Genomic DNA, 26,381 nt, shown 5'->3' with positions numbered 1-26,381 from the left:
GGAAAGCAGTTAATAGGGGATCAGGGCGTTAATTCTTAAGACGACCGGCCGGGTCGTCATTGCAAGTGCGAGGTTCGTCCGTCGAAGTGAACTCGCAGATGCGGAGCATGGTCCGTAGATGCGGAAGGTCGGGGCCGTTGATGTGTAACATATGCGGGATTTGGCAGCACCTGCAGAACTGGAGATGCGGTTAATTGAGCTAAATGTGTGGATTGACTAACAGTGATATACTGCAAAGGGTTTCTAGTGTTGTCTCATTTTTGGACTTGTGGAGCTCGGCTAGGAGCAATTTTTGAGAGGGATTTCACTATAATTCAAGAGATAAGCGGCTTTTGATCACTTTTGTCCATGAATATTGAATTCCTATTGATTTGTACACCTAGATTATGCGTGTTTGATGTGTAATTTGGGGGATTTTAGACTATGTATTAGAGGGTAATATTTGGGGATTTGAGGGTCGATTTGTGATTGGAAATGGTTAATTTTGGTATGGTTGGACTCGTAATTGAGTGTGTGTTTGGATTTTTGTTAATTTTGCCAGGTTCCGAGGTGTGGTCCCGAGATTGACTTTTTGATTTTAGTTAAAGATCCTAGCTTTATCGTATGGAATCTATTTCTATAGCTTGTATTGATTATACTAAATTATTTGTGACTAGATTCGAGTAGTTCGGAGGCCGATTAGTGTGGCGAGGACTTGTTGGTGTAGTGAGTTGCGCACTTTGAGGTAAGTAACATTTTTTAACTTGGAATTGAGGGTATATATCCCTAGAAAACGTGTTGTTTGTGTTGTGCTGGGGTGATGCACATGCTAGGTGACGGGCGTGTAGGCGTGCACCATGGTAATTATGATCCAATTGATTCTTTTGTACTGTGTTGTTATCAAGTCTTGTTTTATCTGTGTAATTCCTACTTGCCAAAGAAATTGAACTGTGATCCATATTAGAAATCATGTTTAGGCTATGTGTTTATTCATTTGAGACCTAATGATCTTAATTATACTATTTTGAGTTATTTGCTTTAATTGCAATAATGTACTCAGTCATGATTCTTCATTTGCATATCATATCTGAGTCTCTGTTATCATTCATTGTTACATCACATGTTATTATTGTTTGAGCTGAGTGGTACAAGATCTATGATCTTTTGAGACTTGAAAGATTGATTACTGGAGTGCGCTCGAGAGCCGGATTGTTAGGATTATTGTGGATCGAGTTACACGCTGCAGCAGGACTTATAGGCTTTATATTAGCATTTGGGAAGGATCCGCCCCTCCGGAGTCTGACACACCAGTAGTGAATGCAAGCACAATGACATCTATACGTGCTGTGGTAGGGGTCATTGATGCTAGGCACCCGTACAATGCTGAGTGATTGTGTTTGTAATGAGTGGGAATTTGAGATAGACAGATTGAGTACTTTGAGAGTGTGATTACCGTGGAATATCACTATCATACCTTACATTTGACATGTAGTCATAGAGATGTACCATTCCTCATGCTAGCTATACTTGACATGTTATTATCAGTGTTGGTCTTTAATTGTGAACTTGAAAGCATGTCTAAATTTTTGCACCATGAACAAGCTGAATATGGAAGTTTCTCTGAGTTATTGATAGTCATTGTCATTATATTGGTTTAGACTGTATTCTTCTGAGCTCATCACTGCTTTCAGCCCAAGGTTAGCTTTATTACTTATTGAGTACATGGGGTCGGTTGTACTCATATTATACTCAGCATTTTGTGTGTAGATCCAGGTACATCTGGACTCAGTGATTGCTAGATCGATGCTCGTACTTTCTTGGAGACTTTAAGGTAGCTGCTATGACATTCGCGGACCTGGCTCTCTTTCATTTTATTATCTTCTATACTGTTCTATTTCTGAGACAGGTGTACTAGAGTTTTGGTTTGTGATGATACTTAGTAGTGCTTATATACACAGATATTTATGAGATTTTTCATTGTTTTGTTTATTAAAATGTGTTTTATACAAATGGTTAGTTGTTATGTGGTTTTCAGCTTTCCTAGGAAGTGTGTTAGGTGCCATCATAACAGGTTGGAGTTTTGGGTCGTGACATGAAGTTCATGGATCTATTTTGCAATTCCCGAGATTCCTGACCCGTTTCTTTTATTATTGTTGTCTATTTGTGTTCCAGGTAGTTTGACATGTATATACACTTATCTTTTTATCGTATATTGCTCGTATACTTGTGCGACCTAGTCTTGGGGGCTATACTGTATTTTAGTTATATTGGATATTATTACTGTTTTGAGATTATTTCCAGATTTAATTATTATATGCCTTTGTAAATTAATAAAAATGAACTGTATTAGTTGATTGTGAGTTGGATCGCTCAGAAAGTTTGGCTAGGCGCCATCACGGCCTTGAGGTAGGATTTTGAGTCGTGATAGTGTGATCCAGACGCGTTGCGAAGTTAGAAAGTTTGAAAGTAAACAGATAGATTTGATCTTCGATTCATCAGTTTTGTTGTTGTTTTAAACATTTTGAGCCTTAAAATATGTTTGGATAAGGTATTTAGACTTGTTTGTATGATTGGACGAGGGCACAAGGATCTCGGGTGAGTTTCAGATCACCCGGAGCTTCTTAAGGAATTGCTAGTTTGGCAGTGCTTTTCATTTGCGGTTGTATTTGCAAGAAATTTGGTTCACAAAAGCGATGGGGGATATGGCCCAGGAGGTTAGCTCCTGTGATGGTGTTTGCATAGATACAAAGTCCACTTACACAAGGGTCGTGTATGTGCCTATGAAGATTGGGTAGGCCTGGTCTTGAGGCTTACGGATGTAGAAGATTAGGAGCATCTGCGCTATTGTAGAAGCGTGGATTTGTCACATCTACGCAATCGCAGATATGAGCAATGGTGCACAAAAGTTGTGTCAGGCTGGGGGTTGATAGCTCATAGATGCGGAGCTTTGATCACAGAAGCGAGGCTCGCATTTGAGGCTTAGTGACTGCAGATGCGGAAAGCCTGGCAGGGTTATCTTATTTCGATTTGGCTTATTTTACACCATTTTAGAGATTTTGAACTCTATAACAGGTTATTGTTTATGAGATTTTTACTAATACTTTGAGGGTAAGTAATTCCTACTTGAATTTGATTATATATCTTGATTTCCAATTCATCTAAAACATGAAATTTCAAAAAGAAATTTGGTGTTTTTGTCTACAACCTAAGAGGGTGTATTTTGGGGATTTGAGGGTCGATTTAGACCCGAAATTGGAATCTAATCATATATTTGGACCCATCGGGTTGTGGATAGTCGAGATCTACCATGAGACTCAAATTTTGAACATGTGGGATTGGGTTGACTTTTGTTAACTTTTTGGACTTTGATTAAAAATTGAAGCTTTATTATTTGGGATCGATTTCTATAGTATTATTTGACTCGTTTGAGTAATATTTGACTAGATTCGAGTCGTTTGAAGTTGGATTTAAAAGGAAAGGTGATTGTTATTAGTTGAAGCTTACCGGGTAGAGGTAAGTCTCTTGTCTATCATTGTAAGAGTGAATTCTCCCCATTTGATCTATTTTCTACTTCTTTCTTTATTTGGGTGCCACATATATGCGAGGTGACAAGCATATATGCTTAGCTAGGTTATGACCTTAGCTTGACAGAGTTGGGCTCATGATATGCTTTATTTGGATTTTATCAATTTTTATCCATGTTTCTATGATTCTATGACTACGTGATGAATCTTAATCATGACTAGGAGCCATGCTAGGGTTATGACTTGTTAATTTGGGTATGACAAACTTCTTTCCCCGTGTTGGAATTTTTAATTTAGCCTTAATCATACAACTTCATTACTTGATTTATTAGTTGTTGGCTATTGACTTACCTTCATCTTGTTGATGTCATGATCGGATCTAAAAATACTAAATAGTCATATTGAACTATTATGAAAGTTGAAATACTTGATTAACATTAGCCATCTCTTATTCATATAAATATTTATCCATTTTTTTGTTATATGTCCTCTGAGTCTTTATTATATAACTTCACATGTATATTCATGAGTTGGAAAGTTGGATATGAGAAAAGTTGAGAATTTTGGCATCAAGGACATTATGAGGAATATTGATTATTGATGGCATTGTGATTGGATAGGTTTGCATGCTGCAATGATATTTTAATTAGATCGGGTTGCACTCTGCAACGGTAATATTAGTGGATTGGATTACACATTGTAATAATATTATTAGTAGATCGGGTTGCACACGACAACAATGTTTGGATATTGATTCGTCTCTCTGAAGTCAGTGATTACCCATGTTATTTTGCGCCTTGTGAGCACAGAAACCCAGATTGGTTCTAGTTAGGTATATGGATTTGTGCAGTGACGTATTGATATTGGATCATGAGCATGCATTCGCAAACTAAACTCATGCAATGGCTTTCATATATATAATTGTTGATTAATTAATATCATGATTATGAAAAAAAAATGAAACAACGGATATTGTATTTTATTTCTTGTTTGAAAAGTATGTCTAAACTCTAGATTTACTGTATTTTTATTGGTGGACTTTATTGATGACAATATTCCTTATTTCTTATTCTAATTATGTTTTCACATGATTATTGGGATGTTAATAAGTGTCATTGTTGACCAATAATTACTTTATCTTCGAGGCTAGACTTGATAATTACTGAGTACTATGAGTTTGTACTCTAACTACACTTCTGCATATTTTTGTGTAGGTTTTGAGGCTGGTATTAGTGGTACCCATTGGGCTGAGTAGGAGTATATTAGGAGACATCGTGGTAAGCAGCTTTACTTAATCCGATCCGTAGTATTTGGGGTCTGATGTTGTTGTTTAGTTGAGACTATTTACTCTTGTTCGATGCTCGTGACGATATTGTGACACTAGTTCTTGGAAAAGTTTGTGAGACCATTATTATCATGTTTAGATCGTGTTTGGGATTCATGTATTTATGATATTGATTTGATACTTATTTTTCTTTGCTATCCGTATCACATCTCAGTTAATAGCTTAATAATTAGATTCGATTGTTGGTTTAAAGTATTTGCTTGCCTAGAAAACAAGTTAGGTTCCATCATAATCATTGGTGAGATTTGTGTCATTAAAAGTTGGTATTAGAGCCAGGTTCTAAGGGTCTCACAAGTCACGAGCTGGCCTAGTAGAGTCTCGTAGATTAGTATAGAGACGTGAGTATCTATCTGCAAGTGGCTATATGGCTTTCGGAACTTTTCTTTTCATGATTCCTTATTGTGCGCTTAATTATTATGTAAGTCTAAATCCTTCTCTTCTACACTCTTACAGATGGAAACAATGTGTGCTTCAGCAACAACATGTGATGGAGAGGCGGTATCACCGGTTGTAGCCGTAAGGGGTAGAACCCGCTGTAGGACTAAGGCTCCCACCATGGGTCTTACAATTGCACCTAGGAGCAGAGTACCCACCAAGGACCATGACAGTACTAGGGAAGTATCAGTGGCTCCACCAACAGATCAGGTGGCGGGCCGGATTATTGATGATAAGGTTGAGGCTCTAGTGCCCACTCAGTATCTAGAGGGTTTTATCGTTGCACCGGTATTTTAGGAGGCCATGTCCTAGATGGCCAGTTTTATTGATGCCTTGACTCAGGCTGGAGTAGTTCTATTGGCCCCTATCACATCTTAGGCTGGAGGGAAAGTTCAAACCTCAACCACTGATACTCCAAAGTAGGCAGTGACAATGTGTCAAACGCCGGGAGTATTTGTAGTTGGTGGTGAGCAGCCTATTATAGCAGTTAGGTCTGTGGTTATGACTGATATATCTTCTGATGAACAAAAGATGATGGAGAGGTTTTAGAGGTTACATCCTCCACACTTTGATGGTGATACTTCACACGATGGACAAGATTTTCTAGGAAGATGTCATAAGATGTTTCTTTCTTGGGTTTGGTTGACTCTAATGGGGTGGACTTCACTTCATCTGAGTTGAGAGGGACTGCCAGGATTTGGTTTCAAACCTACAAACTGAATAGGACAACAGGATCACCTCCTCTTTCGTGGACTCAGTTCTCACAATTGTTTCTTGAGAGGTACATCCCATGCACTAGGAGAGATGAGTTGAGAGGCCAATATGAGCATCTTTAGTAGGATCATATGATTGTGATTGAGTATGATATAAGATTCATAGAATTGTCTCGTCATGTTGATTTCTTGATCCCCGCCAAGGCAGAGAAAGTGAGGTGATTCATTAAGGGGTTGAATTATGGCATCAAGATTGCTATGGCTCAAGAATCAGAGATTAAGACTATTTTCCACTAGGATGTGGAGATAGCTCAGAGGAGTGAGCGTATTCATACTCAGGAGAGAGGCTATGGTGAGAGATAAGAAACCCTGTTGCTCTAGTAGCTTCAGTGGTACATCTTATTGAGGTAGTGGTCAGTTTGATAGAGACCACCATATAGGCCAGATTATTATGCATAACTTGTAGCCCGTAGAGCAGTGGATTAATTATCTTTTAGCACTTCAGTTCCATCATCTTTCAGTGCCCTCCCAGTGAGTTCGTACTATGCTCTATCCTTTCAGGGTTCTTCTAATGGGTATTTAGGCCACCAGAGGTAGGTTCAGGCTCAACACACTCAATTAGCTAGACGTTGTTATGAGTGTAGAGAGTTGGTCATATGAGGAGGCATTGCACCAAGATTGTTAGGGGCACAACTCTACGAGTTTCTTAGTTAGTGGTTCCCACGCCAATTTCTCCATCCCCTACTCAGTCAGCTAGAGGGGGAGAACATGTAGCTAGAAGTCACCCTAGAGAGGGGGCTAGGTAGGTAGAGACCAAACCGGTGGTGGTCAGGCTCATTGCTATGCATTTTTAAGTAGACTTGAGGCAGTGGCCTCAGATGTGTGACCACTGGTATGGTTTCAGTTGTCATAGAGATGTTTCTATACAATTTGACTCGGGTCTACCTATTCATATATGTAAAAAAAATCTCCTTATTTAGATATGCCCCATGATTCTCTTGATATCCATGTTTATGTATCTACATTCGTTGGTAATTCTATTATGGTGGATCGTGTATATTGATCTTTTGTAGTTACCATTGTGGGTTATGAGACTAGAGTGGAATTTTTGTTGCTAAACATGGTAGATTTTGATGTGGTTTTGGGTATGGATTGGCTATCTTCGCACCATGCTATTCTTGGTTATCATGCTAAGACTATGACGTTGTCTATGCTGGGGTTACCAAGGTTGGAATGAAGGGGCTCTCTTAGTCATACCCCTAGTAAGGTAATTTTTTTTCCTGAAGTATCAACGGATGGTTAAGAAGGGGTGTTTGGCGTATCTGAATTTTGTTAGAGATATTAGTACAATGAATCATATTGTTGATTTAGTCTAGTAATGAGGGAGTTTCCAGATGTGTTCATACAGACCTACCAGGCATGCCACCTAATAGGGATATTGAATTTGGTATTGATTTGGTGTCGGGCATTCAACCCATATCTATTCCACTATATTCCATGGCTCTATGTGAGTTGAAGTAATTGAAGGAGAAATTGTAGGAGTTATTGTTTAAGGGATTCATCAGGTCAGGTGTTTCTCCTTGGGTTGTATCGATGTCATTTTTGAAGAATAAGGATGGTTCTATGAGGATGTGTATTGATTATAGGAAGTTGAACAAGGTCACTATCAAGAGTCAAATATCATTTACCTCGTATTGATGACTTGTTTGACCAGCTTCAGGGTGCTGGGATGTTTTCGAAGATTGATTTGAAATTTATTATCAACTGAATATTAGGGATTTTGACATCCCTAAGATGAATTTTAGGACTCGTTATGGGCATTATGAGTTCTTGGTGATATTATTTGATTTGACTAATGCTCTAATAGCTTTCATGCATTTGACGAACATTGTATTCCAGCCATATTTGTGATTTTTTTTGTCATTGTGTTCATTGATGATATCTTGGTATATTCCCGTAGTAGGAAGGATCATCAACAATATTTGAGGATTGCTCTTCAGATATAGAGGGAGAAGAAGTTGTATGCTTTGTTTTTCAAGTGTGAGTTGTGGTTGGATTTGGTAGATTTGTTAGGACACATGGTGTCTAGTGATAATATCAATGTTGATTCAAAAAAGATTGAGGCGGTTCAGGGTTGGCCTAGACCTTCTATAGCTACAGGGATTAGGAGTTTCTTGGGTTTGGCAGGCCACTATCGCAGTTTGTGGAGGGATTTTCATCTATTACAGCCCCCATTTACCAAGTTGACTCAAAAACATATTCCTTTTAAATAGTTTAATGAGTATGAAGAGAGCTTTCATAAGTAAACTACAACTCCAATATTAGTATTACCCACAAGTTCACGGTCATACACAACGTATTGTGATACTTTATGTGTTAGTCTTGGCACGATATTGATGCAGGATGGTAGGGTGATTGCTTATGTGTCACAGTAGTTGAATCCCCATGAGAAGAATTATTTGGTTTATGATTTGGAATTAGCAGCTATTGTGCATGCACTTAATATTTGGAGGCATTACTTGTATAGTGTGTCATGCGAGGTTTATACTAATCATTGAAGTATTCAACACTTGTTCATGCAGAAGGATTTGAATTCAAGGCAACGGAGGTGTCTTGAGTTACTTTAGGATTATGATATCACTATCTTGTATCAACCAGGTAAAGTGAATGTGGTAGCGGATACCTTGAATAGAAAGTTAAAGAGTGTGGGAGTTTCGCGTTCATTCCAGCTGAGGAGGGTCCTTTGGCTATGGATCTTCAGGCCTTGGATATTAGGTTTGTGAGATTGGACATTCCTGATCCTAGTAGAGTTCTGACTTGTGTTGTTGCACAGTCGTCCTTATTTGAGCGCATTAAGGCTCGATAGTATGATGATCCCCATTTTCTTGTCCTTAAGGACACGATGTTGCAATGTGGTGCTAATGAGTTTGTCATTGGAGATGATGGTGTGTTACAACTTCAAGGTCGAATTTGTATTCCTCATATCGATGGCGTGAAGGAGTTGATTATTGAGGAGGATCATAGTTCTCGGTATTCCATTCATCAGATGCTACAAAGATATATCGCAACTTGAAGCAACATTATTGGTGGTAGAGGATGAAGAAGTACATTGTTGGGCATGTTTTGCAGTGTTTGAATTGTCAGCAGGTCAAGTATGAGCATCAGAGAGGCGATAGTTTGCTTCAGAAGATGGATATACTAGAGTGGAAGCGGGAGCGTATTTTTATGGACTTTGTAGTAGGATTTCCACGGGCCTTGAGAAAGTTTGATTTTGGGTCATTCTGGATAGATTGACCAAGTCTGCACATTCATTCCAGTCAAGAGTTCTTACACATCAGAGATGTTGTCATAGATCTACATCAGGGAGACTGTTCACTTGTATGGGGTGCCTATTTCTATCATTTCAGATCGTGGTACTAAGTTCGCATTGCACTTTTGGAGAGAGGTTCAGTGAGAGTTGGGTACCCTGGTGGAGCATAGCATCACTATTCACCTACAAACATATGGTAAGTCCGTGCAGACTATTTAGATTCTTGAGGATATGTTGAGAGCATGTGTTACTGATTTTGGAGGTTATTAGGATCAGCTACTACCATTGGCGGAGTTTTTTAATAATAATAGTTACTAGTCCAATATTCAGATGGCTCCATATAAGCTTTTATATGGTAGAGGGTGTCGTTCACCTATTGGTTAGCTTGAGCCCGGTGAGGCTAGGTTACTGGGCACAGATTTAGTTTGTGATTCTTTGGAGAAGGTAAAGTTGATTCAGGAGCGACTTCATACAACACAGTCTAGGAAAAAGAGTTTTGCAAATAGGAAGGCTCGTGATTTGGAATTTATGGAGGGTGAGAAGGTTCTCCTTAGATTTTTGCCTATGAACAGCGTGATAATATTTGGGAAGTAGGGAAAGTTGAGCCTTAGGTATATTGGTCCATCTGAGGGTTTAAAGAGAGTTGGCGAGGTGGCTTACAGGCTTGCTTTGCCACCCAACTTATCGGGAGTTCATCTAGTATTCCATGTTTCCATGATTTAGAAGTATCACGAAGGCAAGTCACATGTGTTAGATTTCAATTCAGTTTAGTTGGATGAGAATTTGGCTTATGAGCAGGAGCTTGTGGCCATTCTTGATAGGCAGTTTCAGAAGTTCAGGTTTAAAGAGATTGCACCGGTGAAGGTTCAGTAGAGAGGTCAAATAGTCGAGAAAGATACTTGGGAGATCGAGCATGACATAGAGAGAAGATATCCTCATCTTTTTGGCATTCCAGGTATATTTCCAAACCTGTTTGAGGATGAAAGTTTGTTTAAGAGTGGGAGAATGCAACGACCTGGCTAGTTTTTGAGTATTTAAGCCTCGTTTACCTATTTGAATCTTCCCATACGTTTGTTTCATATTTTGTGACTTGCGAAGATAGTTCGTTTGGTTTCGGAAAGGCTTCGGAGTGAATTTGAATACTTAGTTCCATTTTGGAAGCTTAAGTATAAGAGTTGACCAAGGTTTGACTTTTGAATAGACAACCTCAAGATTGGTGTTTTGATGGTCCAAATCGATTTGTATGGTGATTTTTAACTTGGGAGTATGATCGAATTTGGATTTTAGAGGTTCCTAAAAGGTTTTAGCTCTATTTGTTAAAAGTTAGCAATTTGAAGAATTGGAGAGCTTATAAATTTGACTGGTAGTTAACTTTAGCATTATTGGGCTATGATTATGATTTCGAGAGCTTTGAATGGGTCCTAATGGTTGATATGGACTTGCTCCCAAATTTTAGTGGTGGTTCGAAATGTCAAAATATTATTCGAACGCATTTGGTGAAGTTGGGAAGTTTGAAAATTAAGAGATGGATTTGATTTTCAATTCGTGAGTTTTGTTGTTATTTTTTATGTTGTGAGCCTTGAAATAAGTTTGAATAATATATTTGGACTTGTTCATATGATTAGACAGGGGTCTGGGGGGCTCGGATGAGTTTTGAACCACCTGGAGCTTATTGAGGAGTTGTTGATTTGGAGAGAATTGGTGTAATCACACTCGCAGTCATGTGCTTTGCACTTGCATAGTCGCATTTGTGAGAAATGGGTCCACATAAGAGATGTGGAAGATGGCCTAGAAGGTTCACACCTGCGATGATGTTGCACAAATGCGAAGGCCGCTTATACGAGGGTCGTGTGCATGCTTGCAGAGATCGAGCTGACATGGGCTTGAGGTTCGTAGATGCGGAAGGTTAGGCGCATATTTCCTGTCGCAGCGTGTATTTTTCGCACCGCAATCGAAGGTACTAGCAATGGTGCACAGAAGTGGTGTCAGTCTAGGGTGATAGCTCACAGATGTGAAGCTTTGATCCTCGCTTCTGCGGCTTAGTGATCGCAGATGTGGAAAGCTTGGCAGGGAAATATTATTTCGAGTTTGGCTTATCCTTTACCATTTTTTAGATTTTGAGCTCATGAAGAGGCGAGTTTTGAGGAGATTTTACTACTACTTCGAGGGTATGTATTTGCTTTTTGAGTTTGATTATATATCTTGATTCCTTATGATTTTCTACACCTAAAATATGGAATGTCAAAAAGAAATTTGATGTTTTTGTCTACAACCTAAAAGGGTTTTTGGGAATTTGATGGTCGATTTCGACATGGATTTAGAATCTAATCACATATTTAGACTTGTGGGATTATGGGTAGTCGAGTTTCTCCGAGACTCGGGTTTTTACCATGTGGTCGCAGGTTGACCTTTGTTGACTTTTTGGGATTTGATTAAATATACAAGCTTTATTATTTGGATTGATTTCTATAGTATTATTTGACTCATTTGAGTAATATCTAAATAGATTCGAATTGTTTGGAGTTTGATTTTAAATGAAAGGCGGTTGTAGTTGATTGAAGCTTACCAAGTGGAGGTAAGTCTCTTGTCTATCACTGTAAGGGAAAATTCTCCCCATAGGTGATCTATTTGCTACTTGTTGCTTGATTTGGGTGTCACCCTATACACAAGGTGACGAGCGTATATTCATGGCCAGGTTATGACCTTAGTCGGATAGAGTTTGGCTCGTGATATGCTTTATTTGAATTTTATGAATTGTTATCCATGTTTCTGTGATTCTATGACGGCATAATAGATCTTAATCATGATTAAAATACATGCTAGGATTATGACGTATTTAGTTGGACATGACAGGATTCTTTCACCGTGTTGGGCTTTCTAGTTTAGTCGTAGTCATACAATTGTCTTACTTGATTTATGACTTGTTACTATTGGCTTACTTTGCTCTTGCTGATTTCATGATTGAACCTAAAAATATTAAATAAGCATATATTGAACTGTTATGAAAGTTAAAATACTTGATTAGTTATAGTTATGTCTTATTCATGTAAATATTCATCCACATTTTTATTATATGTCATGGTGCATTTTTATTATATGACTTCAAATGTTTATTCATGAGTTTAAGAGTTGGATATGAGTAACATTGAGAATTTTGGCACCAAGGATATTGGAAGCGGATATTTATTATTGATAGTATTGTGATTGGATCGGGTTTCACTCTGCAACAATAATATGATTGGATCGGGTTACAAGCCGCAACAATAATATTAGTGGATAATTTGTATGCCACAACAGTACTATTACTGTTATCAGCCCGTCATGGTCACATACTCAATATCATAATTCGTCTGGCATGGTCACAAGATCAATAGTATAATTTGCCCAGCATGGTCACGGGCTCAATATCATGGATCCACATAAATAACTCACGTGCTGCATGGACAACTCACGTGTTTCACGAAAATCTTACGTGCCAATATCATAATCCACCCAGCGTGGTCAGATGCATAACAACATAATTCGTCTGGCGTGGTCACATGCATAACAACACATTTCGCCCGGCGTGGTCACAAGCATAACAACACAAACTGTCCAGCGTATTCACAGGCATCGAGTCCAAATCATATCACACAGAAGTAAATATACAAGAATACATATATATGATCAATGAATATCATATTTCATGCTCTTGGACTAGAATAAATGACATGTTAAGGTGTATGCATGTGGAAAGTATGCTATCACAACTCAAATCATTAAATTCATCATGGAAATAGTAATTATCAAGTTCATTCAGGGATTAGCTTCCATCTAACCTCAAACATGGATCATATATTTCACAACATGGTTACAAATATAATAAACATCACAGCATAAAGCTTAACAATCAATTCAAGGCATGTTATAGTCTAAGCACTACTCCAAGCATGGATAAATATACTCGTGCTCTTACATGGGCTCAAAGCCCATACATATGCGCACCCATAGCACGTAATTATCACAAATAACTCAGACAACTAGTGCCTCAACAAAGTTTAGGTAATATACTTAGCTCAAATAAGCCAAATCAAATACTGAACAAGCCAAACAATACTCAAAAAATACCATCCGCACGAATCGACTACCGAATGGCTCGAAACTAGCCAAAAGAAACTCAAAATCATCAAATAATGCCTAAGAAAACCAACCTAAATGATAAAGGTCGAATCTTTAATCAAATACTCAAAGTCAACCAAAAGGTCAACCCAGGCTCATACCTCGAAACCCGAAAAAACTAATAAATTCCGACAACCCATTCAATTGTGAGTCCAAACATACTGGTTTCACTCACTCCGACTCCGAATTGATGTTCAAATCTCAAATATTCACTTTAGGAAAGTTTAGGCAAAACCCCCAATTTCTCTTTTTAAATCATCAATCAACTATTAAAATCGAAGATGGAATCATGGAATATAATCAAAACTGAGTCAAAAATACTTACTCCAATCCATATGGCAAAAATCCTCTGCAAAATCACGCAAATCCAAACTCCATAACTTAAAATGCGATAAAATAACTCAAAGTGCGAAAATAGAGTACTTATATATCTGCTCCAGGGATACCCTTCACGAACGTGAAAGGAGCCTAACATTCATGAAGCACACACTTCGCCAACCATAGAATTACCTTTTGCGTTCTCGGTACAGTCCTCACAAATGCAATGTACAGCTGAACCAAACCTACACGAACGCATCGTCAACCACGCGAACGCAAATACAATACCTCCATCTCTCAGTTATTATACGCGAACACGACACTTCACTACGAACGCAATACCCAAGCCTCACAAGTTTATGAACACGACCCTCATATTGCGAATGCGAAGAAGATATTACCCACCTCCAATGACCAAATACATATCGCGTCTCCTCTCCGGCGATCGTGAAGCACAATTGAAACACCAGAAAACCAGCAGAAACCAGCAGTGCCAAAATGGTCTGAAACCCGTCTGAAACTCACCCGAGCCCCTCGGGACCTTATCTGAACATGCCAACAAGTCCCAAAATATAAACGGACCTACTCAAAGCCTAAAATCACACATAGTAACATCAAAACCATGAATCACACCTCAAATCTAACTTTTTGAACTTTCAACTTCCAAAACTCATGCCGAACCAATCAAATCAACTCGGAATGACCTTAAATTTTGCACACAAGTTACAAATGACATAAAGAATCTATTCCAACTCCTGGAACCACAACTTGAACCCGATAACACCGAAGTCAACTCCCAGTCAAACCTATGAACTTTCTAAACCTTCAAATGGCCAACTTTTGCCAATTAGCGCCAAAACCTTCTAGAAATATCCAAATGCAAACCCGGGCATGTGCCAAATTCAAAAATCACCATCTAAACCTAGTGGAACCATCAAAACTCTGATTTGGGGTCAATATATAAAAGCCAAACTTGTTCAACTCTTCCATCTTAAAGCTTCTTAGTTGAGAATCATTCTTCTAAATTAATCTCGAATCACCTGAAAACCAAAACCGGCGATACACATAAGTCATAATACATCATATGAAGCTACTCAGGACTTCAAACCATCGAACGAAGTACAAATACTCAAAATGACCGGTCGGGACATTATAGCTATTGAGCTTAACTCAAAGAGAATAATTTTAGCACAAAGGTTCCAAATATAATAAAATATTTTGAAAGTCTTTCTATAACCGAGAAGGTATTGAACGAATGTAACCCATACACAAAGCTATAAATGCCAGTATAGGACTATATTCGTACCATTGACTTGGACGATTAGATAATCTCCCTTGATTGAGATTTATTGATAGCAAACTTTGACAGTCAAACAACAAGGCATTGTAGGAAGACTTTCATGAATATACACATAGTGACCTCCCATTGTCAGTGACTAATAAACTTCCACTAACGGTATTACTTTGTTTAAAACTCAAACCCTTGAATATTTTTATGAGATGAAATTATTATTGTTTCATATTATATGTTACCTCTTCATGTTTCCTCTATACGTTCTTGTCCCACTTTATGTGAGAGAGATAACGATGTATAGTACTCTATATTATGTATTCATATTTTTTTGTCAGGGGCACTGCATCTCTTTGGTGGATGACGCTAGGCTTCTCCCACTCTCTTTGAGCTGCATTGATGACCTCCAACTATATATTCAAGGTGTCTTTTGTTAGCTTACATTGTTTTCTTTAATTTGGAAACGGGAGCCTTGTCGGCTGTATTCTTCTATTCATGATGGCTTAGAGGCTTCACAGACAAACATGGATTATCTTATGTCTTTTGTTATTTGTATTGAAGTCTCACATGACATGTAAAAATAACTTCTTTTAGTTAGTTTAAAGTTTAACAATGTTTATGAAAGAAATAAACTATTTTAAGGAAAGGATTATGTTATCAAAAATCATGCATGAATTATATTCATCAAGTCATGGCAGTTGGTTCGCTCGATTAAAATAAGACATCAAGTGGTATGTCCGGCCTTCAAGGTCAGTGTCACGACCCAAAATCCCAACCTGGCACCTAAAACACTTTCTAGGCAAGCCAAAAATCATATAAAAACTAAACATTTGAATAAAACGTGTTTTAATAAGCTCAATAGCGGAAAGATCTCATAAACATCTGATAAAATAACGAAAATGCTACTACAACCACCCAAAAATCTGGTGTCAATGAGTACATGAGCACTACTAAGTATCAACGTAAACTGAAACTCTAGTACAATTGTTTGAGTAATAGAACAATACTAAGAAAAATAATAGGAAAGAGAGTCAAGGTCTACAGACGTCATAGCAGCCACCTCGAAGTCTCCAAGCAGGTACTAGCACAAATCTAGCATTCACCATGCTCCGAAGTACCTGAGTCTGCACACGAAGTGCAGAGTCTAGTATGAGTACAACCGACCTCATGTACTCAATAAGTAATAGAACTAACCTTGAGCTAAAATAGTGACGAGCTCAAGAGGATACAATCAGAACCAATATCATGACAACACAGATATAACAATGAGAATGACAACAAATAACTCCAAGAAAATTTCCATAATCTGCTCGTTCAGGGTACAAAAATTTAGACATGCTTTGAAGTTCAACAATTAAAGTTCAACACTGATAAGAATATGTCAAGTAAAGCTAGCATGAGGAATGATACATCTCTATACCTATATGTCAATATTCATGTTAAATGTATTATTTCACGGTGTTGTTCTCAAGTACTCACACTTTCGAAATACCCAATCTGTCTGCCAAATGCCTATACAAACTACACACACAATGTGATGACCCGATAGGTCATCTAGATCTTTAACCCTTAATTCTCTATTTCAAAACCTCAAATATCTCCTTTTATCCTTCCTCGATTTGCATGTACAGTTTGTGCCTTTTTCATTTTGTAAAAAATTGATTAAAATGTGAGTTCGTTCCTTAAAAGTCCATTCAGTTGACTTCGGTCAACATTTTGAACAAACAAACCTGGATCCATATTTTAATGGTCTTGGTGGTTTCGTATCATGATTAGAGATTTAGGCATATGACCAGAATCAAATTCGGAGGTCCCTAGCTCGAGTTATCGCATTTTGTCAAAAAAATTGAAGTTAGAAAGTTTAAAGATTTATAAATTTAACCGATGTTTGACTTTCTTGATACCGGATTTGGATTTTTATTCCAGAACTTGGTATAGGTTCATTACTATATTTATGACTTGTCTGCAAGATTTGATGCAAAACGTAAGTGATTTAACGTGATTCAGACGTCCGGTTGTTAAAAGAAGTTTTTTGAAAATTTTATTCGTTTTGGTGTCGAATTCGTAGTTCTAGGTGTCATTTTAGAACTTTGATCACACAAGCGAGTTCGTATAATATTTTTGAACTTGTGTGCATGTCTGATTTGGAGCTCCGAGGGCTCGGGTGAGTTTTGGATAGCCTATGAACCATTTGAACTTAGAAAAAATCTGGTTTTTGAGCTTCAGTTGTCACCTGGTGTATTGTGCTTCACAATTGCAAAACCTTTCTCGTGATCGCGAAGGGGAATCTAGGACTGGGGAGGATTTTTCTATGCGAATGCTAGACCATGTTCGTGAACGCAGAGCATTGGAGGGTCCACCCTTCGTGAACACAGCCAGTCAATCGCAAACGCATAGTATTAGATAAGTTGGGTTGGAAAAAGGGACTTACTCTACGCGATCGTGAGCCCAGGATCGTGAATGAGGTGGTGTGGGGGATCAAACCTATGTGAACGTGTAGAGAACTCATGATCGTGTAAGCCTGATAAGATGTGCTCTTAACTCTCGCGATCGTGATGAACACCTGACACCCAGTCATTTAAACATTTCAAAATCAGGATTTCACCCATTTTTCATAATCTGTCCATTAGAGCTCGGCCTAGAGGTGATTTGGAGGAGAAATTTCATCACCAATTCATAGGTTAGTATATTTTAACTCATCTTCTTCCATTTCTAACATCACTTATTAATTTCTAGCCTTAATCTTTGTTCTTCCATGGTAAAAACTAGGAATTTAGGAAGAATTAATGGTTTATGCAAATTCGAGATTTAGACCTCAATTTGGGATCAGAATTCAAAACAAATTACATAATTGGGATTGGGGCTGAATGGGTAAATATATTTTGGTTCGAACCTCGAATTTTAACCAAGCGAGCCCGATGATGACTTTTTTGGAAAAGTGTGAAAATCCTAACTTTATGCATTGTAATTGATTCCCGTAGTATTTTTTTGACATTATCGAGTCACTTGTGGTTATATACGAGTGCTTTGGAGGAGAATTCTAGAGGAAAGGTGTCATGACCCAAAATGCCTCCGAAAGAATCGTGATGACACCTAGTCTCTAAACTAGATAAGCCTAATATTTACTGAATTAACATTGCCATTTACTAACTTCAAATAAAATAACTCTAAATACAAGTCATAAGACTTTCTAAAAGTAGTAATACAAAATAAATACAACACTATTCCAGAACGCGAAGGAATCAATGGAACGTAAATACAAACGAAAGTGACTCCGAGGCCTGCGAAGGTAGCAACAGGTCATCGTGAGTCTCCGCCCCGATGACCCGCACAGCTACTATCGATCAATACCTGGATCTGTATACAAAAATGTACAGAAGTGTAGCATGAGCACACCACGGCGGTGCCCAGTAAGTATCAAGACTAACCTCGATGGGGTAGTGACGAGGAACAGTCAAGACACCTACTGGTAAAATGAAATGAACATGATATGATAATAAAATATTGAGATAAAGACAACGAGGTAATATCAACAGCGGAGAAAAATTAAAATACAAACAGTGTGTCACGGGTAGTAACGAACGACAACCAAGTAAATCAGATAACCAAGTAATCGGATAACCAAGTAAATTAGATAACCAATTAAATCAACACTGACATAACAGGAATAGAGACAAGTAATAATGTATTCAAATAAAGAAGGCAATGCCAACTCAATCAACCACATCATGTCTAATACCCAATCCTGACCATCTCAATCCTTGGTTTCTCATATCATAATCTCAACCTCCGAACCTTCAGCACACATGGCACCTTGTGCCCATATAATTTTTCATCTCACTTTTAACAACAAAATCCACATGCTATACAATACATAATGTCCGTACAAATGCACTCAAGATGTTCAAGAAGTCTCATTTACATAATGTAAAGTAAATTACAATTTCTAAACTAATTAGGAAAATCAGCGAGAAAAGTTGAACTTGTTTTTAGAAATTATTTGAGTAAAGAAAGTACCCCTTTCAAATAAAATACAACATCGAATGAATTATTATGTTTAACATGGGTATTAATAACTTAGAACTTAGTAGAAATTCCTTTTTAAGTAAAATACAACCTTAGACGGTTTAAGGGAATATAATTGAGAAATTAATTGAATTAAAGATGTAACAATTATTTGAAGTTTGAAGTATTGAAATGTATATATATAAATATGACGAGTATAAAAAACACTGTAGATTCCAACATAAAGATTCACAACAGTAAAGGAATGTAAACAGTTAAAACACTTGAATTGATAACAACAAATAAACACATCAAATAGAAAGTGCACGGCATCACCCTTCGTGCTTTAACTCACAATCCTCACCATGCAATCAATAATAGAAATGTGCACGGCATCCCCCTTCGTGCTTTATCACTCTTTCTCACCATATAAATCATATAAATGTGCATGGCATCACCCTTAATGTTTTATCCATCTTCCTCACCATATGCATCAATATAAATGTAAATGTGCACTGCATCACCTTTCGTGTTTTATCACTCTTCCTCATCATATGAATAATGTAAATATAAATGTGCACGACATCACCCTTTGTGCTTTATCACTCTTTCCTCACCCAAATAGTAGAAACAATAACATCTCGGCAAGGGAATCAACAATATAAACAATAACATCCCTGCAAGGGAAACAATATCATAAGCAACAATATCCCGGCAAGGGAACAATAGTATAACAACAATATTCTGGTAAGGGAAACAATATCATAAGCAACAACATCCCGGCAAGGGAATCAACAAGTACATCATAGGGTTACGGAAAAACCAAGAAGCACGATAACCTCAACAAAACAACAACACATAATAAGCATGTGATAACTACACCGGTAACCACAACAATTGGTCATGTAACATATTTGCACAAAGTCATAGAAGAACTCACAATCAAGAAGTATCCAAAACTATAAGGAAGGCAATCACTTCAATTAGGGCAATTAAGGGTAAATATAACACGTAAGAATTAGAGAAAAGTTAACAAAATCATATGAAACATATAGAGGCAATTTAATCAATCATTAAACCCAATCATAACAGGATACTTTTCACGTAATGAACATAAGGACCTAAGAACCATAGAGCAAATTTCCCACAAATAAGTTTGAGCACACACTCGTCACATCGCATGCACAGACTACAATTAGCATAAAATACTCAAATCCTAAGGGGATGTCCCCCACACAAGGTTAGACAAGATACTTACCTCAAAGACGACAAACTGATACTCTAAAATACACTTCTCGGGTGAAAAGACCTCCGGATGGATCAAATCTAACCAAATTAACTTTAAAGCACAAATAAAACACATAAGAAACTATTCTAGATCATAAAGTCTCAATCTTTAACAAAACCCAAAAATCGGTCCAAAAGTCGATCCCCGGGCCCGCACCTCGGAACCCGACAAATTTTACAAAAATCGAATACCCATTCCAATATGAGTTCAACCATACATAATTTATTAAATTCCGATAACATTTGGCCTTTCAAATCATGATCTTTCATTTTAGGAATTTTCTTCCAAAACCAACATTTTCCTCAACCTAAATCACAAATTAAATGATAAAAATGAAGACAAATTCATGGAATATAATCAATTCTAGGTGAAGAACACTTACCCAGTCATTTTGCTTGAAAAAACCCACAAAGAATCGCCAAAAACCGAGCTCTAGAACTGCAACAACAACAACGACCCGGTGAAGTCCCACTAGAACTCCAAAAATGGTGAAAATGGAAAACCTCGGAATAGAGTACTATTTATTCTGCCCAGGTCTTAAAACATAGCGAACGCGGAGGAAGCATCGCGTTCGCGAAGAAGAAAAATGAAGGTGCCCAGGTTACTCATCGAAATGCGACAGTGCGTCCGTGAACACGAAGAAGGGAAGTCTAAATGGCCCAAAGACTGCTTTTCGCGAATGCGTGAACTTGTATGCGAACACGAAGGGTGGAATGGCATAACTACGTGAACGCGATGGACAGATGCGAACACGATGAAGTAAGAGACAGAGCTTCGTGAACATGGGCTTTTAACGCGATTGCGAAGAAGGATTTCCAGGTGTTCAACAACAAAGCTTCGCGAACACGGAAGGTGGTTCGCGTTCGAGAAAAAGGATACCATAAATAGAAACAGCAGTTCAAAAACAATGGAAAATGACTCGTAGCCCACCTCGAACACACTCGAGGCCCCCGGGACCCCGTCCAAACACACAAACAAGTCATATAACCTAACACGGACTCGCTCGAGGTCACAAATCACATCAAACAATGCCAAAATAGCGAATTACACCATGAATCGAACTTAGGAACTGTCAAACCTTCCAACTTCCAAAACTCGTGCCGAAACCTATCAAATCAACCCAAAATAATGCCAAATTTTGCAGACAAGTCCAAAATGACATAACGGAGTTGTTCCAACTCTCGAAATCACATTCTGACCCCGATATCACAAAAGTCAACTATGGGTCAAACTTCTCCATTTTCTAAACTTCAACTTTTCCAACTTTCGCCGAAACGTCTCAAATTACCCTACGGACCTCCAAATCTAAATCCGGACGCGCGCCTAAGTCCAAAATCACTATACAAAGCTATTGAGATCACCCATGACCCATTCCAGGGCCGTTTACTCAAAAGTCCAATTCCGGTCAAATTCTCACCGTTTAAACTTCCAAAACTAGTTTCCTTCTTCCAATTTGACTCTAAATTATCCATTAACTGAATTCAACCATGCACGCAAGTCGATACACATAATATGAAGCTGCTTGAGATCTCAAACTACCGAGTCGGGCGCAATTTCTCAAATCGACCAGTCGGGTTGTTACATCCTCCTCCACTTAAACATATGTTCGTCCTTGAACGTGCCCGGAGTCGTTCCAAAGCCATCGAACCACTGCATGAGCTGACCATACATACACCCGAGGGTGATTCCCCATTACCCATCCTAAGCAGCACTGACAATGCAATCTAACTGAAGATTGCATCTCCTCTTTAGCCCATAACCTTAGAACAGAACCCAAACCTCAACATCTGAAATTCACCATCGGATCCGAATTCCACGTCATCACACTACATGAGCCTCAAAAAGTTGAATCAAGCCAAATTCCAATCCAGAATACAATCACACGCTGCTCCACACAACTCAAATACCCGAAGCAATAACCTCTGACCACCATAGCTGCTCAAACAATATTCTGGATGCCGGCAACAGCTCACATTGAATATAACCTTATTTCGGACCTCTACATCACTATTCGTGATAAAGAAACATGCAGAAAATTACAGCCTCCCATGAATACATCAAGTCAAAAAGCTCTCTCGCCCTCTAAGGGCCATTACCTAAATCTTAACAGAAACACCCTCATACTTCCAAACACTCCTCACCCCTAATACCATAGTACAAATCTCAGGTCTAAGAACCTCATCTCAGCCAATACAAGAAGCGCAACTGACAGCTCATCATAGAACCACACAGATTCTCACATTACTCAATTCGTACACTAACCCAACAATAAATGTTACATCTCGGGGATGAGATTATCTTGAGGTTAATGCATTTACGCTATTTATAACAAGAAATAAAGAAGTTTCATGAAGGATAAAGGGTACACGAATTAAAGAAAACAAGTTTTGTTGAAAGCGACCAATTTGGGATAAAATACGGGTCGGGCAATAATACATGGTAATTACGGACTATTACCATATAGTAGGATATATAAAGTAATAAGTCAAATTTTAAGTAATTTGAGACAATTTTTAATTACGTGGGTAATTGGTTAATTATCGCGTAGCGGGATATAACCTAATTAATTAATTTAATATTTTAAGATAACCTTGCCCACCCCCCACGTGTCAGCCCTCCCTACCAAGACAATGACTCTTAAAGTCATTTGAGAGGTGGAAACTTAATGTCTTGTATTGAAGACACCTTTTATGGTTTGAAATAACCAAGATAATATTCCATTCAAGAAACTCCATAATCCAAAGGGATATGAACGTTAGCCTTTTTCTGTCATTATCCATGAGACTTGGAAATTAATTCCTTGTGAAGGATCAAACAATATTCTGTCTTTGGCTTAAAACCAAAGACAGAAACTATTTCGTCCAAACATTTCAAGAAATCATAGCCAAATTTCATTTGAAAGTTTCAAAGAAGCAAGCACAATTTTGTTCAAGGATTTAGAAAGCAGAAATCCGATTTCTTTTGAGTTCTAAGTTCAATCAACGAAGGTTCTCCAATGGAATATTATACAGAGTTTTCCCTACTACATGTATGTTAAGGTCATCCCTTCTCTCTTTTGGCATGGTCCAAATTATACTGAAGAAACGAGCAAATGCACAGTTTTCGTAAATTACTCTACTCATAGAGATACTAGGGGTGTCTATATTCTTGATTCCCCATGTAAATTATTATTATCTTCTGTTCATGGGTCTCAAAATAATACGCAGTTGAAAAAGTTTATCCGGAAAAATATTGAGATTTTACGTACTTTTCATGTATTTCACCCATTTATACATGTGCATTGATCCATGACCAAATAGTGTTATATATATATATATATATATATGGGATATGGAAAAAGGTTACGACGTTATAAATGTAACACCACCTAATCAGCTAGTATATGTTGATGATGTTGCCTACAGTGGCCGAGATGATATGATGGGATGCCTTTAGTGGCTTGATGAGATTATGTACACCCATACCTATGCATGACACGACATTTATACGCACGTGTATGACATTATAAATGTTTTAGAATTTACAGAGTTGTTCAGATTTAAAGACGTGTTTCTATATTCCATGTTTCATCTATGTCCTTTATGTACTAATTTTCATGCCTTACATACTTAGTACATTTTTTGTACTGATGCCCCATTTCATGGGGCCTACGTTTCATGCCCGCAAATGTAGGTAGGCAAGCTAACGGTCCCTCTTCTTAGGATCCCTAATCAGCGAGAGTTGGCATGTTCCACTTGATCGGAGTTGCTTTTGATTTTGGTATGATATGTTTATATATATGGGTATGACGTGGCTTAGTCCCGTCTTTATACAGTTATGTTTTCGTTAGAGGTCTGTAGACAGTATGTCTAGTTGGATTGTATGTGGCCTTGTCGGCTTTCAATTTTGGATGTATAGTTGTCTATAGCAGCCTTGCCGGCTCGCCCACTGTATTTTGCATGTATACGTACATATGCCTTGTTGGCAGGTATCCTTCATGCATGTTATTTTCGTAATTCAACAAATGTTATTCAGGTTCATATCTCAGATGCATGCTTAGGGGTGTTTGACAGGTAGCACTCAGGCACCCGTCGGGGCCCATCGATTTGGGTCGTGACAAAAGTGGTATTAGAGCAGTTCTGTCCTAGGGTTGTCTACAGACCGTGTCTAGTAGAGTCTTGTTTATGGATGTGTTATGTATCACACTTATAGACATGAGGCTACAAGACATATAGGATGTTATCCTCTCTTTTTATCTCAGATCGTGTGATACAAGAATTCATGTTCCTAATGATATGTTATATTTTCAGCGATGCCTCCAAAGAGTACGCCTGCCCAGAAGGGAAAGTCCGTGGCTGGTGAGACTACTAGTCGAGCGCCACGAGTTACCAGGGCTCGGGGAGAGTCTCATGGTGAGGTTCCATCTCAGTCTTCACATACGCCGCCCTTTCCAAAAGAGCTCCGAGGGGCACCATCTCTAGCGCCTGCCCATGTATATTCAGCACCTCCGTCGGATGCATCGGGTCAGGAGATGAGAGATGCTATTTATCTATTAACTCGATTAGTAGCCACGTAGGCTCGACGTCAGGAAATAGGTATTGGTCATGCAGATAGGTCTGTCAGTGCGAGGGTTCGTGACTTCATTAATTTAGACCCTCCGGTATTTACTAGGGAAGATCCGAACGAGGACCCTCAGATATTTATTGATAGAGTGCAGATGACGGACACTACGACTGAATCAGTTGAGCTAGCTTCCTATAAACTCCGAGTTGTTGCAGTTAATTGGTACGGGTCTTGGGAATTGTCCAGAGGAGAGGATGCCCTTCCAGCAGTATGTCAGGAGTTTACAGAGGCTTTTCTTCGTCATTATCTACCACCAGAGCTTAGACGAGACAAAGTTGATAGGTTCTTGACCCTTCAGTAGGGTAACATGAGTGTTCGGGAGTACAGTTCATTTTGATTCGTTGGGCATGTATGCTCCCACTTTTGTATCTAAGATGGAGGATCAGGTTCACCGGTTCATGATAGGATTAGAGCCTCACTTGCTTAACGATTGTATGTCGGTCTCGCTTCAGCCAGACATGGATATTTCTCGTATTCAGGCATACACTTAGGGTGTAGAGGAGAGTAAATAGAAATAGAGGGCCGATCGTGAGTATAATAGGGCCCAGAATAAGAAAGCGAGTTCTTTGTGTCCTTATGGTGAGTTTCGAGGTGGTCAGAGGCAGCAGTACCTTAGGTATCCAGCCCAGCCATCGGCTAGTGCGCCTACACAGTTTGGTGGTAAGAGATTTGATCGTTCCACATATTTAGGGTCTAGTTAGAATTTCAGGGCCCAAGTTCTCAGTATAGGGTTGAGTCAAATCAGATGAGGTCGCCCTTGCCACGATGTGCCCAATGTGGTAAACAGCATACCAGGCAGTGCCGTATGAGATTAGGTGTTTGTTATACTTGTGGTTATCATGGCCACGTTATGAGGGATTGTCCGATGAGAGGTAATGCAAGCATAGCTCAGCCATTAGGATCTGTAGCTGGTTCGCCATCATCAGTACGCCCCCCTGGGCAAGGTCCCCAAGCACTAGTGACTCGTGGTAGAGGCAAAGGTGGAGCATCTAGCTTGAGCATCCCTTAGAAGTGCATTTATATGTTGGCAGGACGACAGGACCAGGAGTCATCGCCTGATGTTGTTACAAGTATATTATCAGTCTTCTCCTATGATGTGTACGCACTGATTGACCCAGGTTCCACCTTATCATACGTTTCTCCATTGGTTGCTAGTAAATTTGAAATAAAACCTGAATTGGTTAGACCTTTTGAGGTGTCTACTCCTGTTGGGGACTCAGTGATAGCTAAGCAAGTATATAGGGGTTTTATAATAGTAGTTCATGGTCGATCTATCGTAGCAGATCTAATCGAGTTAAATATGGTAGAATTTGATGTTATAATGGGTATGGATTGGTTGGCTTCTTATCATGCCAACGTTGATTGTAGAGCAAAGATAGTCCGATTTCAATTTCCAGGGAGCCTATTTTGGAG

This window comes from Nicotiana sylvestris, chromosome 5 (assembly GCF_000393655.2).
Source record: "Nicotiana sylvestris chromosome 5, ASM39365v2, whole genome shotgun sequence".
NCBI classification, from domain to species: Eukaryota; Viridiplantae; Streptophyta; class Magnoliopsida; order Solanales; family Solanaceae; genus Nicotiana; species Nicotiana sylvestris.
The sequence above is the reverse complement of the archived record's forward strand: the minus strand, read 5'-3'. Positions refer to the sequence as shown.